Source organism: Zingiber officinale, chromosome 1A, assembly GCF_018446385.1.
Source record: "Zingiber officinale cultivar Zhangliang chromosome 1A, Zo_v1.1, whole genome shotgun sequence".
In the NCBI taxonomy this organism is placed as follows: Eukaryota; Viridiplantae; Streptophyta; class Magnoliopsida; order Zingiberales; family Zingiberaceae; genus Zingiber; species Zingiber officinale.
This window is the reverse complement of record NC_055987.1, coordinates 149,958,236-149,976,459: the sequence shown is the minus strand read 5'-3', so window position 1 is coordinate 149,976,459 and position 18,224 is coordinate 149,958,236.

The following is an 18,224-nucleotide window of genomic DNA, read 5'->3' as shown; positions in this document are numbered from 1 at the left end:
TCGAGGATCGGACATGAGAAGTCTGTGGTCCTTTGTTTGAGGGGGGATTGTTGGGGTTACAAGGTTGCAAACATAGTCCCACATTGAAAACACATGGGAAAGATCATGGGTCTATAAGAGAAAAAGATATCTCCATTGGCATGAGGCCTCTTGGGGAGAGCTCAAGAGCAAAACCATGAGGGCTTAGGCCCAAAGTGGATAATATCATACCATTGTGGAGATATCTAAATTCTTTTCGATCCTATAGTCAATGTCCTCTTCAGCGGCTCTTCCCCGAGTGAGATGACCAGGCGTAATTGCCCGATCGGCAATACTTTGTTGCCGGTGAACCCGTAGAGTGGAGTTGTAATGGGTAGTAAATTGCTCCGGTCAATTTGTAGCTGATCAAATGCTTTCTTAAAAATGATATTCACCGAGCTTCTTGTATCTAAAAAGGTACGGTGAATAACATAATTATCTATTATCACTTGGATAATCAGGGCATCGTCATGGGGGATCTCTACCCTCTCCAAATCCTTCAGACCAAAGCTGATCTCAGGTCCCTAGGCTTTCTCCTTATTGCAGCCGACTACGTGAGTTTCAAGATGTTGCACGTGCAACTTTCTTGCTTGATTGGAATCACTGGTGGTCGACCCCCTGACGATCATCTCTATTTCACCTTGGGCAGCGTTGCTCCTATTTTCTTCCTCTTGAGCTGAGTGTCGTCTTCATTCGACCTATTCCCGAATAAGACTTGGGTTGTTCCATCATTGAGATTGATGGCGGCATGGTTCGACCGCTATCTTTTTGTCTTCCCTTTGCCTAGTTGATCGACACCTATATCTCCGATCGGGCGACGGTGATTGCTGATACTGCCTTCTTGGGGCCAACCTGCTAGCTAGGTAGTAATCCTATGTATTATGAGTCGTCGATTGATGGAAGGAGCAAAACATAGGCATCCATATTTTGCCCCGGAGACTTTTGGGTGTCCGACCTCAACATGCTACATGACATGCATCCTAGGCTCGTGTTGTGGTTGAGTTCCTCTCGATCGTGGCCTTTAGGAGGCTGATGGCTACTCGGTTGACGCTGCCCGAAAGTCACCGCTGGTTCGACGGGTGCCTCCTTTTCTGGTCACCTGGGCTTCTTCTACATTGATGTATTCATTGACCCTTTTTTTGTAGATAGCCAAAGTCCTTTGGCGGCTTCTGAATGAGTGACCGGAAGAATTCTCCTTCGGTGAGCCCCTAAATGAAAGCGTTTACCAATACATTCAAGGAGACTACCGGGATGCCCATCGCCACCTGATTGATGCATTGGATATATGGCCTTAAGGCCTCTCGCGACCCTTGTTTTAGTGAGAATAGATTCATGCTCGTCTTCTGGTGGCGGCCACTGCTAGCAAAGTCATGTAGGAAGGTCACTCGGAAGTCTTTGAAGCTATGGATCGAGCTGCTCGACAAATGTTTGAACCAACGTTGTGCCGATCCAGATAACGTGGTAAGGAAGACTCGACATTTTACCCTGTCCGCGTACTGGTGCAACATGGTTGCGTTGTCAAACTTGGCTAGTTGGACATCAGGGTCGGTCATCCTGTTATATTCCCCAATCGTCAATGGGGTATATTGCTTCGACAAATGGTTATTTAGAATCCCCTCTGAAAGATATTGGTTGACCTGTTCGGGCGATTTGTCCTCCCTGAGTTTCCTTTTTCTTGTGTTTCGAACGGGTGCCTTATCAGAGGATGATCCCCAATCTCTGTCAGCCTGACCCCTCTCTTCTGTCAGCGTCCAAAACGGTGCTCAACGTAGGGGGGTCGGTGCATGAGGTTCTTCCCCATAGGTGCCGATCGACCTTTTTCCATTCAGGTCCCGAATGGAAAGATGTTCCATTCGGTCTTCTCGCTTAGCCCGACGACCTTCTGCAGAAGCTACAGGCTCCTGTACTTGCCATTCGGCCATCAAATGTCTTCCATCTTCTTGCTCGGATACAGGCTATATTCCCACATACGATGCCAAAATGATCTTGTACGAAGGCGCGAAGCTGGAAAGCTAGGGAGGTGGCAGTTCCGCTGGCTGGATGAAGACCTCTCTCTCTGCAAAACAAAACCAAAACCAAGGAAGAGGTTCTTAGCGTTGACCCTCCGATGCTCAAGTCAAATACAGGAGAGGAAAAAAGTGAGTACTAAGTGTTGGTGCAACATCCCTCAGGTCAAGGTTGACCTGGTTGACTAAGCTTTAGTCTTGGTTTGAGTTTCGATGTTTGACAATGCAAGGTTGATTGAAGAAGAGTCAAGTAGGTCAAGGATGACCGGATACTTGACTGGGAAGTCCTAGTGAGTGAAGCTAGGCAGGAGGAAAATCCTGGTGAGTGAAGCCAGGTGAGAGACCTAGTGAGTGAAGCTAGGCAATTGGGAAAGTCTTGGTGAGTGAAGCCAGGCAAGAGAAATCCAAATGGGTCAAGGTTGACCAGACATTTGGTGAGAATCCAAGTAGGTCAGAGGGACTGACCGGATACTTGGCAAGAAGAGAAAAGTCCAAGTGGGTCAAAGGGATTGACCAGACACTTGGTGAGAGAGTCCTAGCCGGTCAAGGGTGACCGGATGCTAGGTCTTATGTACCAACAAGTCATGGTTGACTAGATGTTGGTTTAGAGGGCTTTAGACTTGGTTTTGGACAAAAACCAAGGTTTGGATCGATCCGTGGATCGATCCAGAGGTCCCAATCGATCAGTGGATCGATTGGGACGCTGCTGCTTCGCGCGATAAGCGCTGGATTGATCCGTGGATCGATCCAGGTATTTTTCCAGACAGAGGTGCTCTGGATCGATCCGTGGATCGATCCAAAGCCTCCCCGATCGATTGGGAGCAATCCAATCGATTGGGATTCGACTGTCGGCGTCGTTTATAGCTGTTGGCGTGCGATTCCTTCATTATTACTTCACCGATTCAACTCAGATCTTCACCAGCTCCTCCACAGCTCTCTCCAAGCTCGAGATCACCAGTTCTTGAAGGATCTTGGAAGTTCTCCAAGTCAAGAGGCGGATCTATTGCAAGAGGAAGAAGTTAGGGTTAAGGTTTTTATTGCACATCTTGTAAGCTTTTGCTTATCTTTTATTTCCCTTTCTTCTTCTTGTATTGAGAGGGTTGTAGGGCTTCTCCGCCTTTGGTAGTTACCATAAAGGAGTGTTATTCATAGTGGAGGGTGTGTGTGTTGGTGTGGATCCTTGGATTAGTCACCTCTTGTGAGGTGGATACCAAGTAAACCTACCGTGTTAGCATTGTGTGATTGTTTCTTTGTATTTCCGTTGCACATCTTTGAAGGATCAAGCACCGCCGAGCACCGAGCGAATGCGACGAGCTATTCACCCCCCCCCCCTCTAGCTACTTTTGGTCCTAACAAGTGGTATCAGAGCGAGGCCGCTCTTCACCGGAATCATCGCCGGAAGGGTCAAGCATAACAAGAAGAGCTAGAGGGTGAAGAAGTTGAAGCAAAATTGTCAAAGTCAAAGAAATTCAAAAGCTCAACTTCTACAATGGAATTCCGAGATGGGCTCGGATTCGACACGAGGGTGGCTCCACCATACACTTCCACGAGCTTCGATTCTTGGAAATCAAGAATCGAAAATTTTCTTATGATGGACATAGAGCAATGGTTTGCTCTTATGGAAGGCTTCAAGACTCCAACAAACTCAAAGGGCAAAGTTCTCAAGAGGAGCAAGTGGAGTCAAGAGCAAGTCCAAAGGTGCGAGGCCAATGACAAAGTGACCAAGCTTTTGGTAAATTTATTGCCAAGCACCATCCTTTGCAAAATTGAAGAATTTGAAGATGCAAAGGAATTGTGGAGTAAATTGGCCAAGCTTCATGAAGAGATCCCCTCCACTGTACAAGAGCAAGAAGAATCCAGAGAGGGTGACTCTTTGGAGTAAGACCAAGAGGAGGACTCCAAGGTTGAGAGATGCTCAACCTCCGAAGAAGAAGTCCAAGAAGAAGCTTCATCTTCAAGGGAGTGCAATGAAGAGAACAAGGAGGGAGCATACTCCTTGTTCCATGTACAAGATGATGAAGCCTCCACCTCTAGGATTGAGGGGGAGTGTAGATCAATGAACCCGGAGCAAGAAGAGGCCTCCACATCCAGGTCAAGTGAAGAAGAAGAAGATGGTGCCACCTCCAAAATTCAAGAAATATCAAATGGAGGAGCAAGTGCCATCCCTACACAAGAAGGTATAAATGCCTCAATTAAAAATAAAAATCATATAATATGTTTTGAGTGTAGGGAAAGTGGGCACTACAAGAGCAAGTGTCCCAACTTGGCCAAGAATAAGGGTCAAATGACACAAAAGGGCAAGGAGAAGCCCAAGGAGACCACCCCCGGGATAAAGAAGAGCAAGGAGCACATTGTGTGCTTCTTGTGTCAACAAAAAGGGCATTACCGAAGTCAATGCCCCAAGGGGAAGAAGATGGTCAAGGCTCAAGGAGGCACTAGTCAAGGGGGAGCCTCCAAGGTAAAGAAGAAGGTAACATTTATTGAGCCTACCCCTTTACGTTATGGTAAAAAGCATGATAGTTCAAATTTTTATCATTTTAATGCAATTTACCATAAGAATAAAAAGCATGAGGGCATTAAGGAAAAGCATGTGGCCCTACATGCCAAGACTACCCAACCTAAGGTTAGGAAGGTAGATAGACATTTGGGCAAAAACACTAAGGATAATAGATACAAGCCCAAGAATAAAAATGCTCATGGATCAAATGAAAAATCAAATACTAAGGACTTAGTAAGGGAAAATCAAGTCTTGAGGTCAAGACTTGATAAATTAGAAAAGACCCTAAAAATATTGGAAAATATCCTATTAGGGCAAAATGAGCATAACCTAGGTTTAGGGGTACAAAAGCCATCCAATGACCATAGAGGTTTGGGATACAAACCCAAAGCTAAAAAGGATGTGCCTAGTTATCATAGGGTTCCATATAGTTATGGAACAAACCCTAAGTCTAGGGGTCAAGTCAAGGATACAAGGGAAGATATCCCTAGAAGTATCTTTGCAACCAAAGTGACTAAGACTTCTAAGAAGTCTAAGAAAGTCACCAACAAGGTCACAAGGGAGGCTATCCTTAGAGTTGACCTAGAAAAGGTGACCAAGGCTTCTAAGAAGCCAAACAAGGTCACTAGGAAGGTATCTAGGGAAGTTATCCCTAGTGAATACCTAGAGCATCCAAGGAGCACCAATAGGTGTTGGGTTCCTAGGAGCATTTTCTCTACCCCATAAATGGGTTAGAGAGTGTCAACTCTAAGTGAAAGGGTAGTTAACCCAATCATGAAGAAATTGACACTCAAGGAGCATTTTCAAGGTTTTTGTTAACATTTGAAAATGAAATTGAATTATTATTTACTCCTTGAAAGAGTAAAATGTGCCTAATGGTGAAAAATTGATTTTATCTTAAAATGACATAAATTGGGAAAACCTAGAGAAATACCAAGTTGGGATTTTGGTATTCTCTTAGAAATTTAAGGCAATCCGGGCCTTGATTTATGTGATTATTCTTGAGGAAAAATGGAATATGCCAACATTTGAGGATATGCTTAATTTTTTAGTTGGCATAAACAAATCAAGAGAAATATAAATGTCAATTTAGGTTTTGGCATTTTCTTGAAGCATTTAGGGCAATCTAGGTTTAACCCTTTAAGGTAGCTAAGTGGTTAAGGATACTTAGATAGGGAATCTAGGTATATTTTTATTTATGTTAAAACTTGCCATGATTGCTTGCCCATCATATGCCATGACATCATGTTTATTCTTGCACTCATACCTTATTATGAAAATACAAAAATACCATGTCATGTCATACATACATCATGTAGTTATAGGATATTTTCTTTTGAAAATTATTTCCTTTTGATGTATGCCATAACATAATCATGCATTAAGTTTAAATTCCTTGTAATTAAGGACAAATGACATTTAACAACACTTATTAACAAGTGACATCCTGGGTGGATGTCTAATATCTCTAAAATGCCTAGATAGATATGCATGATCCCTAGAATAGGGCAAAATCAAATTTTACATCTCACAAAGACCTATAAGATGACTTTTATGTGTTTTGTCCACAATAGATACAAGTGAGATGTTAGGATGATGAACAAAACTCAACATGTTGATTTAGTGCATTCTTTTGAGTTTTAGGTTCATCAAAACACATAGTTATGTGTTTTCCCATCATTGGGAAAGCTAATGTACAAGTCATGTGCATTAAGCCCAAGGATTGTGATGGGATATTGGTTTTGAAAATTATTTTAAAAGACTTTTGGAAAACCTTGGTGAAGGCTATCTTTTGATAGTAATCACCATTGAATAGTTAGACACAAACTTGAAGAAAACGCTAAAGTTTTAGCATGTTTTCAAGTTTGTGTCAATATTTGAAAATATGAAGTATTTTCATAGAAAACTATTTTTCCATGATAAAGTATGCCCTAAATAATGTCTACATGAAATTTCATGATTTTTAAATTTTTGTAGAATTTTCTAGGGGTTTCTGAAGTTGGCTGAATTTGAAATTCAGCAACTATCAGAGCTCCAATCGATCCATGGATCGATTGGAGTGCCTGAATCGATCCGTGGATCGATTCATAAGGCAATTCTCGCGAGCAGAAGCTCGCTGGATCGATCAGCCAATCGATCCACACATCCTGAATCGATCAGTGGATCGATTCAGATAGGTTGAATCGATTGGAACCCAACTCCAATCGATCCAGGATGCTGATTTTGGCTGGGAAGGCCTGATTTCAGCACTCTAAACCTATTTTAGTCTAGGTAACCATTCTAAACCCCTGAGAATACATTTGTATACATACAAAGGGTGTTTTCGTGTGGAAAACAAGGATGGATTGGTTAAGGAAGGCTAAGTTGAAGTTTAGGTTGAGGTTTGTTTCAAATTTTGAATATTTGAACCTCAAAACTTCTAAATTTGGGTTTCCTAAAGTTTTGGGGATTCCAAGTCATTGTTGGTGCAATGACAGAAGTTACCACCATGTCTTTAGGGGGAGGGACTCTTTAAAGACATGAAAATTATTTTTCATGAACCTTGGAAGGTGGTCAACCTTCCGTTAAGAACATGCTCAAGGTTGAGCGTTTGAACTTTAATGGGGAGTGGATATCCTCATTGTTCAAGTGGCTTCAAGTGGATAATGCTCAAGGATGGGCATTTTCCTACATTGGGGGAGAATGTAGGGTTAAGGTTAATGAAGGGTATGAGACCTTCATTATCGTGTTGGTCACAACGAGTGAAGTTGTGAACAACGATGAGCAACTCTTCAGGGGGAGAGTTTTCAACAATGGGGCATTTGTTGAAGAGTGCCCAAAATTGAGGCACGGGTTGATGTGTGCTCAAAGATGGTTTGATGTGTGCCAATAGGGGGAGAATGAAAGGGAGTAAGTTAGGCTTTCATTACCTAGAGGGAGTTTGCCCTCTTAGGGGGAGAATGAAGGGCTTAACTTATGTATTCATTACCTAGTGGCATGAAGAAGGTTTAGGCTATGGGATTAGCCTAACTTACATGTGGTATTGTAAGTGATAGTGTTGGTATTGTCAAACATCAAAAAGGGGGAGATTGTTGGTGCAACATCCCTCAGGTCAAGGTTGACCTGGTTGACCAAGCTTGAGTCTTGGTTTGGGTTTCGATGTTTGACAATGCAAGGTTGATTGAAGAAGAGTCAAGTAGGTCAAGGATGACCGGATACTTGACTGGGAAGTCCTAGTGAGTGAAGCTAGGCAGGAGGAAAATCCTGGTGAGTGAAGCCAGGTGAGAGACCTAGTGAGTGAAGCTAGGCAATTGGGAAAGTCCTAGTGAGTGAAGCCAGGTGAAAGACCTAGTGAGTGCAGCTAGGCAATTGGGAAAGTCCTGGTGAGTGAAGCCAGGCAAGAGAAATCCAAATGGGTCAAGGTTGACCAGACATTTGGTGAGAATCCAAGTAGGTCAGAGGGACTGACCGGATACTTGGCAAGAAGAGAAAAGTCCAAGTGGGTCAAAGGGATTGACCAGACACTTGGTGAGAGAGTCCTAGTCGGTCAAGGGTGACCGGATGCTAGGTCTTATGTACCAACAAGTCATGGTTGACTAGATGTTGGTTTAGGGGGCTTTAGACTTGGTTTTGGACAAAAACCAAGGTTTGGATCGATCCGTGGATCGATCCAGAGGTCCCAATCGATCAGTGGATCGATTGGGACGCTGCTGCTTCGCGCGATAAGCGCTGGATCGATCCGTGGATCGATCCAGGCATTTTTCCAGAGCACAGAGGCACTCTGGATCGATCCGTGGATCGATCCAAAGCCTCCCCGATCGATTGGGAGCAATCCAATCGATTGGGATTCGACCGTTGGCGTCGTTTATAGCTGTTGGCGTGCGATTCCTTCATTATTACTTCACCGATTCAACTCAGATCTTCACCGGCTCCTCCACAGCTCTCTCCAAGCTCGAGATCACCAGTTCTTGAAGGATCTTGGAAGTTCTCCAAGTCAAGAGGCGGATCTATTGCAAGAGGAAGAAGTTAGGGTTAAGGTTTTTATTGCACATCTTGTAAGCTTTTGCTTATCTTGTATTTCCCTTTCTTCTTCTTGTATTGAGAGGGTTGTAGGGCTTCTCCGCCTTTGGTAGTTACCATAAAGGAGTGTTATTCATAGTGGAGGGTGTGTGTGTTGGTGTGGATCCTTGGATTAGTCATCTCTTGTGAGGTGGATACCAAGTAAACCAACCGTGTTAGCATTGTGTGATTGTTTCTTTGTATTTCCGCTGCACATCTTTGAAGGATCAAGCACCGCCGAGCACCGAGCGAACGCGACGAGCTATTCCCCCCCCCCCCCCCCCCTCCCCTCTAGCTACTTTTGGTCCTAACACTAAGGATAAAGATTTTTTCTTGCCCTTCTTCATACCGGTGTGCCCCCACCTTTTCGAGTGACCCTCCATCTTCCTTTGTTTAATGATATTAATTACTAATAGAGGACATCTTTGTCTGGACTTCTTCTCATTTAATGATAGATGAAGTGTTTTATTTGATTTTCTCTTTCCTTTATTAATTATCCATTTTTTCCTCTTTTATCATTTTATTGCTTCATTAAGTGTATAATGACAATGCCATTCTTCGAGCCAGACGGGTGGCCTGCTCGACTCGGGCTCCTGACCCGCATAACTTATTCTCCTACTGACCGGACTAATTATGCTTGTTTACTCAGATGGCCGATCGGACAAGGGTCTCTCCGATTAGCCATTGATCCACTTCCCTGGTGTTGATCACCTTTGATTTTGACCTACACAGTGGCAATTGACTCGTGTTAGGTAGGCTCTTACCGTCGCATCAATAGGAAATGAAAGTTGATGAAATAATTGATTTTACCAAAAAGAGTAAATCAAGTAAATTGCTTTTCTAACATGCATATAAATTAATTTACTAAGCTAAGCATGATTTTTGTATCCAAAATAAATTATTTTCTATTAGATTGATAAAAAATTTTCATGGTATATGATTTCTAGAGATTTTTTTCTAATCTGACTCTTGTGAAATCTAAACTACTAATTAAGCCCTTCATAATTATTAAATTTTGAATTTTGAAGTATATTCAAATTTTTACATGAATAGTCATTCTTCAATTTTTCTATTTATGCTGTCAATTTTTTATTTTCAATTTTCAAATTATCAAAATCTTTTAGTTTGCATGCATTTGCTAAGGTTAATTTTAACTTTGCATTTTCTTTTTCTAATTTAACCATATTTTTAGCAAGTATTTTAATAAACTCAAATAACTCTTTAGGAGATCAGGAATGTACCTTACTTACCGTGATAACTTCGTTATCCAATGCTCCTTTTTCATCGCTACTTTCTTTTGAAGATTCTCCCGCTTCGTCGATGCTCATTTCTGAGGAACTTTCGTCGTTCCTCTTGTGGTTTGCCATCAGGGCTAATTCGGCGTACTCTTCTAACTTTGATTCTAATGATGACGATTCATCCCATGTCACCTTCAGGGTCTTGTGCTTTAATTTTGTTGCTTTTGCCCTTGTCTTTCTCCTTCCTTTTTTCTTGGCGGTTGTAGTATCGAACTTTCCTTTTATTCTGAAGGTGCTCCTTGGCTTGCGACTTATTAAATTTATTAGCTTTAAGAAATTTACTAAAATTTCTTACCATTAAGGCTGTCTTGTCTTCGTCGATGGATGCTTCAGAGTCTGGATTGTCTGTTCTTGCCTTCAAGGAAATTGTCTGACTTGGATCCTTCTTTAATTCTACACATCTAGATTTGTGAAGTTCTAAAGTGGAAAATAAACTTTATAATGTACTTATCTCTAGATCTTTAGAAATATAGTAGGAGTTGATTATTGAAAACCATTCAGATGTTCTCGGAAAAGACAGTTTGGCATGCAGTTGCACTACTAAATCTCCTTCTTTTAGTCAGAGGTTTGTTAGTTGGTTCCGAAGAAAGTCCCATCTCATGAGCTTTGCTTCTGACATTCATTCGTATAGCTTCAGGAACTTTTCCTAAAGTTTCTTTGCTGATTCGTAGGAACCGATCCTGCTAATTTCTTGAGATGGCAGCATGCTTAGTAGGTAGAATTTGGCTTGTCCATTCGCCACAAAGCATGGTTACTCTTTCTTTGTCCAAAAGTACTCTTGTTTTTGTTCATCTTTTTGATCTTTTGATTCTACAAAACCTTATTTGATTATTAATAAAACTTCAAAGTCGATTTTAAAAAAATACCTCCATTCACTTTTTCTATAGGGCAAACTTCCCCTCAAATTTTGGTGGATAGATACTTGGTCCATCTATCGTCTTGTTTGCTTCAGTTGGCGATTAGTCATTCTAAAGTGGTTGGACTCTGATACCAATTATTGGTTCTGATGTGACCAATAAGAGGGGGTAAATTGCCTATAAAAATTAACCAAGTCCTTTCACAATCTTTTGGATTTGATTAGTTATGCATAATTAATTAAACAAAATAAGAATGTTTAAAATTAACAACTTCTAAGAGAATAGTAAGAAGGCTAAGTTTACTTGGTTACAACCTAGGTGGTTGTTAATCCAAGGTGTTGAAGAAGATTCACTAGAAATCTCCTTTGTTAAATGTAGAGTAGCAGTAGCTTCTTATAGACATTGATAGTTTAGAAAAAGACTAGAAAGTGATTACAGAAGTTGTAGTTGAGTTTTTGTTAAATTGATAGCTTCAGGGGTCTTTTTATAGCCCATGGAAAAACCTATCCATTGCTCGGAGGCGCCTCCAATAAGATAAGTTTTATCCATTGAAGATAAAACTTTATCTTCAACGAACGACTATTGAAGGCGCCTCTAATAGGCTAGAAGACGCCTTCGCACTGTTCATGCGAGGCACCTTCCAAGCCATTGAAGGCGCCTTCCATGAAGTAGATCGACCTCTTAGTTGATTTTGTTCACGTAGGTGATGCTCTGGTTAATCAAAGTTGAGCTTATCTGAACCCAACTTTGACATTATCCTCAAGCAAACTTCCTCCCCTACTTCTTGTCCCTCGAAAGTTATGCATGTTCTTCTCGTCCACCGGTGTACTCTTCCCCAGCACCTCATCCCTCTGATGCACCGAGTCCGTCGACTCCCTTCCTGTGTAATCTTTCTCACTAGCTGCATCTTCCACTCTACTTCTTGTGTTCTTAAGATCTTGCACACTTAGACACAAGGATCAAATACAACAAGACTTAACTTGACTCTATTGATCACATCAAAACTAACTCAGAATACTTATAAGGTCAACTCAACAAATAATTTTGATTTGATTCATAATTTCAATTCAGACTACTCCTCTATCTCTAGCAAGATTGCCCAACAATAACATCATTCAAAGCTTTGAAGTTTTTCATATCCATTCGATTACGTGAACTAAACACTTCCCTTGGGACAAATTAAGTGCTTCAACCATCCATATAATACACTTTGCTCATTGAACCCAAGATTTGGAAAGTTTAGTCGAATGATTAGTAAGTTGGCTTTAGTCTCATCTCCCTTTATGTTCTCAATACTAGATCCCTTGCAATGCCTTTTGTTAAAGGGTCAACCAAGTTAAGACTTGACTTCACATAGTCTATAGTTATGACATATTCAGATATCAATTGTCTAACTAAACTACGTCTCAATCCAATTATATGCCTCGACTTTCCATTATAAATGTTGTTATATACCCTTGATAGTGTAGTCTCATTATCACAATATATAGCAACTGGAAGCATTGGTTTCGACCACAAAGGAACCTCCATTAATAGGTTCCTCAACTATTCTTCTTCTTTATCACACGAAGCAAGAGCTATAAACTTGGCTGTCATTGTGGAATCAACAATATAAGTTTGCTTTTTGGAACTCCAAGATATGCCTCCTTCATCAATCCTGAATATCCATCCACTAGCAAATGTATGATATTTTGAATCAGATATCCAACTAGCATATATATAGCCTTCTAGAACTTGAGGATATCCAACATAATGTATACCATAATCCATAGTGTGTTTTAAGTACTTCAATACTTGATAAATTGTATTCCAATGCAATTGGCTAGGATTGCTAGTATACCTACTCAAATTTTCATTTGCAAATGCAATATTAGGTCTAGTCAGTAACATGGTATACATCAGGGAACCGATAAATCTGACATATTCCAGTTGGTTAATTACCATTTCCATATTAAGATACAATTTAATACTATAATCAAAAGGTGTTATAACTGTCTTATTATCAAAATGGTCAAACTTTCTCAATACTTTTTCAATATAATGAGATTATGAAAGGAAACTTTTTCAATATAATGAGATTATGAAAGAATAAGCTTTCTTCAAGATCTTAATGCCCAAGATCACGTCTGCTTAACCCAAATATTTCATATAGAAGTAGGATGACAATAATGATTTAGTGTCATTTACACTAATTATATTGGTTCACAAGATGATAAATTGATGCTAATGCAATCAGGATTCTAATAGTAACAAACCTAGCAACGGATGCATAGGTATGAAAATAGTCTATATTTTCCTTTTGTTTAAATCCCTTTGCTACTAACTTTGCCATGAACTTGTTAATAGTTCCATCAATTTTTATCTTCTTTTTAAAGATCTATTTACAACCCATTAGTTTTGAGCCATATGGAAAATCCTCCAATTTTCACATTTTGTTGCTCATAATAGAGTCCATCTCATCATCAATTGCTTCTTTCCAGAATGCAACATCCCTATACTTCATTGCTTCTTCATATGTTGTGGGATTATATTCTATTGAATCATATATGGTTATATGTTTGACATTTGAATACCTAGTTCCCTACAAAAGATGCATAACGAAGTTAGGTCCAAAGGATTTATCCTTTCGAGCCCTTTTACTTCTCTTTAATTCAGGAAGATCAACATTGACATTTGTATGAACAATATTTGAATGTCAAATATTTTTGTCTTACTATGCTTGACATAGCCCAAGAAGATGCACTCAATGCCTTTCTCTTCTAACTTCCTCACTTTTGGTTCAGAAAGTCTAACAATAACTCGACATCATCAAACTTGTAAGTAAGATAGATGAAGCTTGCGTTTCTTCCATAATTCATATGGGATGACTTTGTTTTCTTTAAAAAGAACACGATTTAGAATGTGACATGCAGTCATTATCGCTTCACCCTAATAATCCTCACTTAGTTGTGAATTACTCAACATAACATTCACCATTTTAATAAGAGTTATGTTTTTTTCCTTTCTATCATTCCATTTTGTTGAGGATTATATGCAGAAGATGTTTCATGTACAACGATCATATCTTCACAATATTTAGGAAAGTAATATTCACCTCCTCTATTACTTCTAAGATATTTAATATTAAAAATTATATAGATTTTCTAATTCGTCCTTATAAATTTTAATTTTATCCAATACTTCATCCTTAATCTTCATTAAATAAACATAACAATATCTAAAAGATTCATCTATAAAAGTAACAAAATAATATTTTATTCCCCTAGTAGGCATAGCATGTAAATTACATACATCACTATGTATTAATTCTAATATAAAACTAGTTATTTTTATATTAAGAAATAAAAGTTTTAGTTATTTTGTTTTGAATATAATGGATACTTTATATTTTTCTAGCATATCATCCTTATATTTTGGTATTAGACTCAGATTACTCATATAATGCATTTTTCTAGAATTAACATATTCTAGAAGAAAATGCCAAAAATTAAATGAGTCAGCCATATAAGAAAAAATATTAGTTTTATTTATATTCATCTTGAACATTCCATCATTCACAAATCCTTTGCCAACAAATATATCTCCTTTAAAGATAGTTGCAAGATCATATTCAATGACAATTTTGAAGCCACACTTACTAAATATGCTTCTAGAAATAAGGTTTCTCCTTACTTCAAGAACATGATACCCATTAATCAATGTAAGGTGTCTTCCCTAAAGTGAACTCCAATGTGACAGTATCAATTTCTTTGATGGTTGTCATAGAGTGGTTCCCTATATAGATAATTTGTAACGACCCGCCTCCTACTGACTAGGCTGCGAGGTCGATCGTTACGTAATGCTGTGCTAAATTACTATTGCAGAAATCTGGACTGATTAAAATTTTGCTAAACTGATTACTGGAAAAATCTGAACTTAATATTCTAGGTGTACCTAGGAGTTGTACACATGCTAGGGAAGATAATCTATGCCTCTCGGATGTCCTGCTAGCTGTAATCAGGCATTTCAATCGATCCATGGATCGATTGGGCTGTCGGATCGATCCCGTGATCGATCCAGCTCGATACTGGCACGGAAGAAGGCTCTGGATCGGTCTGCTGACCGATCCAGAAGCTTCAGTGAGCGTCGGTGCTCTCTGATCGTACGTGGATCGGTCGGCTGACCGATCCATAACAGACGCCAACTCTCTGTTCGCGCATGGATCGGTCAGCTGACCGATCCAGGGGCACAACCCACACTCTGATCGGTCTGTAGACCGATCTGAGTTCTGATTTCAAATCAGAACCCCTGATTTCAGCACTTGTTCGTGCCAAAATCTCACATTTCACTTATACAATCCATAGAATATATTCTAATGACATAAAGCTAGCATTCTAAACTGGATATAAAGCACGGTCTACTAGTTAGTAGCATTTAACAATTAAAAGTACGTGAAAATAGAAATACTAAAGGTTCAATTGTTTAAGCTTGCTAGATCCCCTAAGGATCTTTTATCCCAAGTTCCTGCCACACACACCATCCTTGCATTGAACTCCAGCTTCCTCTGCTAGTCCATTTTCCCTTTACCTTTATCTGCAGTATAAGGAAAGTAGAATCTGTAAGCTTAAAGCTTAGTAAGAAACCAACTACCTCACTAAAACATGCAACGATGCAAACATGCTTTTAAAGAATGCTATTTGAAAACATGTACTGGCATGACATACTATGGTTGCAAGCATAAACTGAAATAACTGAACATGTAAGCTGAAACATGGCATAGCAAGCTAATCACATAGAACAATAATAGAGAACCAAACTAACTGAAGCTAACCTGAAGCTGAAATCAAACTCAACTAACATAACTGATTTTATGAGTTTTGGAAAACTAATAGCATAGTAGATCAAAATAATAATCATGTGCTGTTGGGCCCGGCAACTGTACTTACTGTGCGCGCATCCCTAACTAAACCCGGGTTTGCAAGTCCCGAATTTAGTAGGGTTTACTAGGTTATCTGAACCTAGGGACGAATGTGGGAGTCCAACCCAATGGATATCTAATCCGGTACAGTGCCAACTGAAAAGTAAAATACTGAGTATAGCTAAACTGTTCTAAATTGCTGTTTCTAGGTTATCTGAACCTAGAGCTAGGTTGTCTGAACCCAGAGGCGACTGTGAGAGCCCACCCATTGGACCGTAGTCCCATATAAGCTAGAATAAACTGATTTACTGATTTAGATGCTTCTAAAGCATTCAACTGAGCTGTTAAAATGCCTAATTTGCATTTTTTTACTTAACTAGCTATTTTATCGAACACTTAGTGTGCCCCAACTCTCCTCTCTGTAGGATCTAAAAGAATTTAGATATCTCCACAATGGTATGATATTGTCCACTTTGGGCCTAAGCCCTCATGGTTTTTCTCTTGGGCTCTACCCAAAAGGCCTCATACCAATGGAGATATCTTTCTCTTATAAACCCATGATCTTTTCCATGTGTTTTCAATATGGGACTATGTTTGCAACCTTGCAACCCCAACAATCCCCCCCTCAAACAAAGGACCATGAGCTTCCCACGTCCGATCCTTGACCCACCAGGTCTTCCTGCCCCTCGGTCTACCCGACCTACTAGGACTTCCTTGCCTAGCCGCAACTAGGACTTCCTGCCCCTCGGTCCACCCGACCTACTAGGACTTCTTGCCTGGTGTCTGGTCCTCTTGATCCGAACATAGGAACCCCCACTTTCTTTGTTCAAGGTCAATATTGTACTCACATGGCTCAATCAGACCATAGCTCTTGTGCACAGTCGGCGGTTAAACCTTCTGGCAGTCCGGGCTCTGATACTAATTGTAGGATCCAAAAGAATTTAGATATCTCCACAATGGTATGATATTGTCCACTTTGGGCCTAAGCCCTCATGATTTTGCTCTTGGGCTCTACCCAAAAGGCCTCATACCAATGGAGATATCTTTCTCTTATAAACCCATGATCTTTTCCATGTGTTTTCAATATGGGACTATGTTTGCAACCTTGCAACCCCAACACTCTCTATTAGGGAGACCACTTCTAGGCATTCGACAACGTCTAAAAACCCCCACTGAAGAGGGATTACGTGTTCGGCCAATCTAGAAGTGCTCACTAAATCCCTAAACCTGCGAGGAGGGTCAATTTCACGCTATGCGTCGATAAAATCTGCATATAGCTAAACTAATGCGTAGAAAACCCAAACGGAGCTACTTATACTGCAGGTGAGGGGTTTCTTACCTCGTACGCTAATTTTCTTATAAATCTATTCGCTAGAATTCCGGTGGAGACGACTTCTCGACGATCTTCTCGCGTCTAAGCGTTCCCCTCGCGAAGGAGAGTGTCCTCGTGTCCGAGATGTCACCGGAAGGCACTCCTATGGCCCTAGGGATGAAACCCTAGGCTTGCTTGGGTGTTGGCGCCGAGAGAAGGAAGGAGAAGAGAAGGGGGTGGCGTGAGGGCTAGGGTGAGGAGAAATCACGCTAAGGGAAAATAACTCTTCACCCTTTAATTCCCTATTTATATTAAGTGGGTATTTCGGCCCAACTTAAACTTAAATATAAATGTTTCCCCTTCCTTTCAGCACGGCCCTGCTGGGTTCACTTGGTTACTAGCATTATCCCTAAGCCATAGGTCTCGGGTTCAATCCCCGCTTAGGCCGTTTTCGTTTTCTATTTATTTTTGCTACTTCTGCTACTTTAAAAATTCCGGAAAAATATCTAAAAATTCCAGAATAATTATAGAATATTTCTAATATAGTTTTGAGAATTTTCGGGCGTTACAATCCCCCATACCTTATAAAAAGTTTATCCTCGAACTTAGAATAATTCTGGGTACTTCTGTCTCATGCTGGCTTCTGTCTCCCATGTTGCCTCTTCTGCTGTGTGACTGTGCCAAATGACTTTGACTAATGGTACTTCCTTGTTCCGCAATTTCTTAACTGCTCGGTCTATTATCTGAATAGGCCGACTGTCATAGCTGAGGTCTTCGCGGATCTGTACTGACTGGGGCTCAATCACCTGGGTGGCATCTGGGGTATGCTTCTTCAGCATAGAGACATGAAATACATTGTGGATAGCTGACATTTCCTGGGGTAGCTCTAGCTCATATGCTACCTTGCCCACTCTTCTGCTGAAAAGGTATGGTCCCACATATCTGGGACTTAGCTTGCCCTTTTTCCCAAACCGCATTACTCCCTTCATGGGAGCTACTCGGAGGAACACTGAATCCCCAACTGAAAACTCTAAGGGTCTGCGCCGTGTATCAGCATAGCTTTTCTGGCGGCTCTGAGCTGTCTCTATCCTCTAGCGGATCTGCTGTATAGCTGCTGTGGTATCTGCCACTAGATCTGTCTGAAGTTCTAGCTCTTTCTGTTCACCACTCTCATACCAGCAGATTGGAGATCTACACCTCCGCCCATAGAGAGCCTCATAAGGTGCCATGCCGATAGTGGCTTGATAGCTGTTGTTGTATGCAAATTCTGCTAGACTCAGATATTTGCACCAACTTCCTTT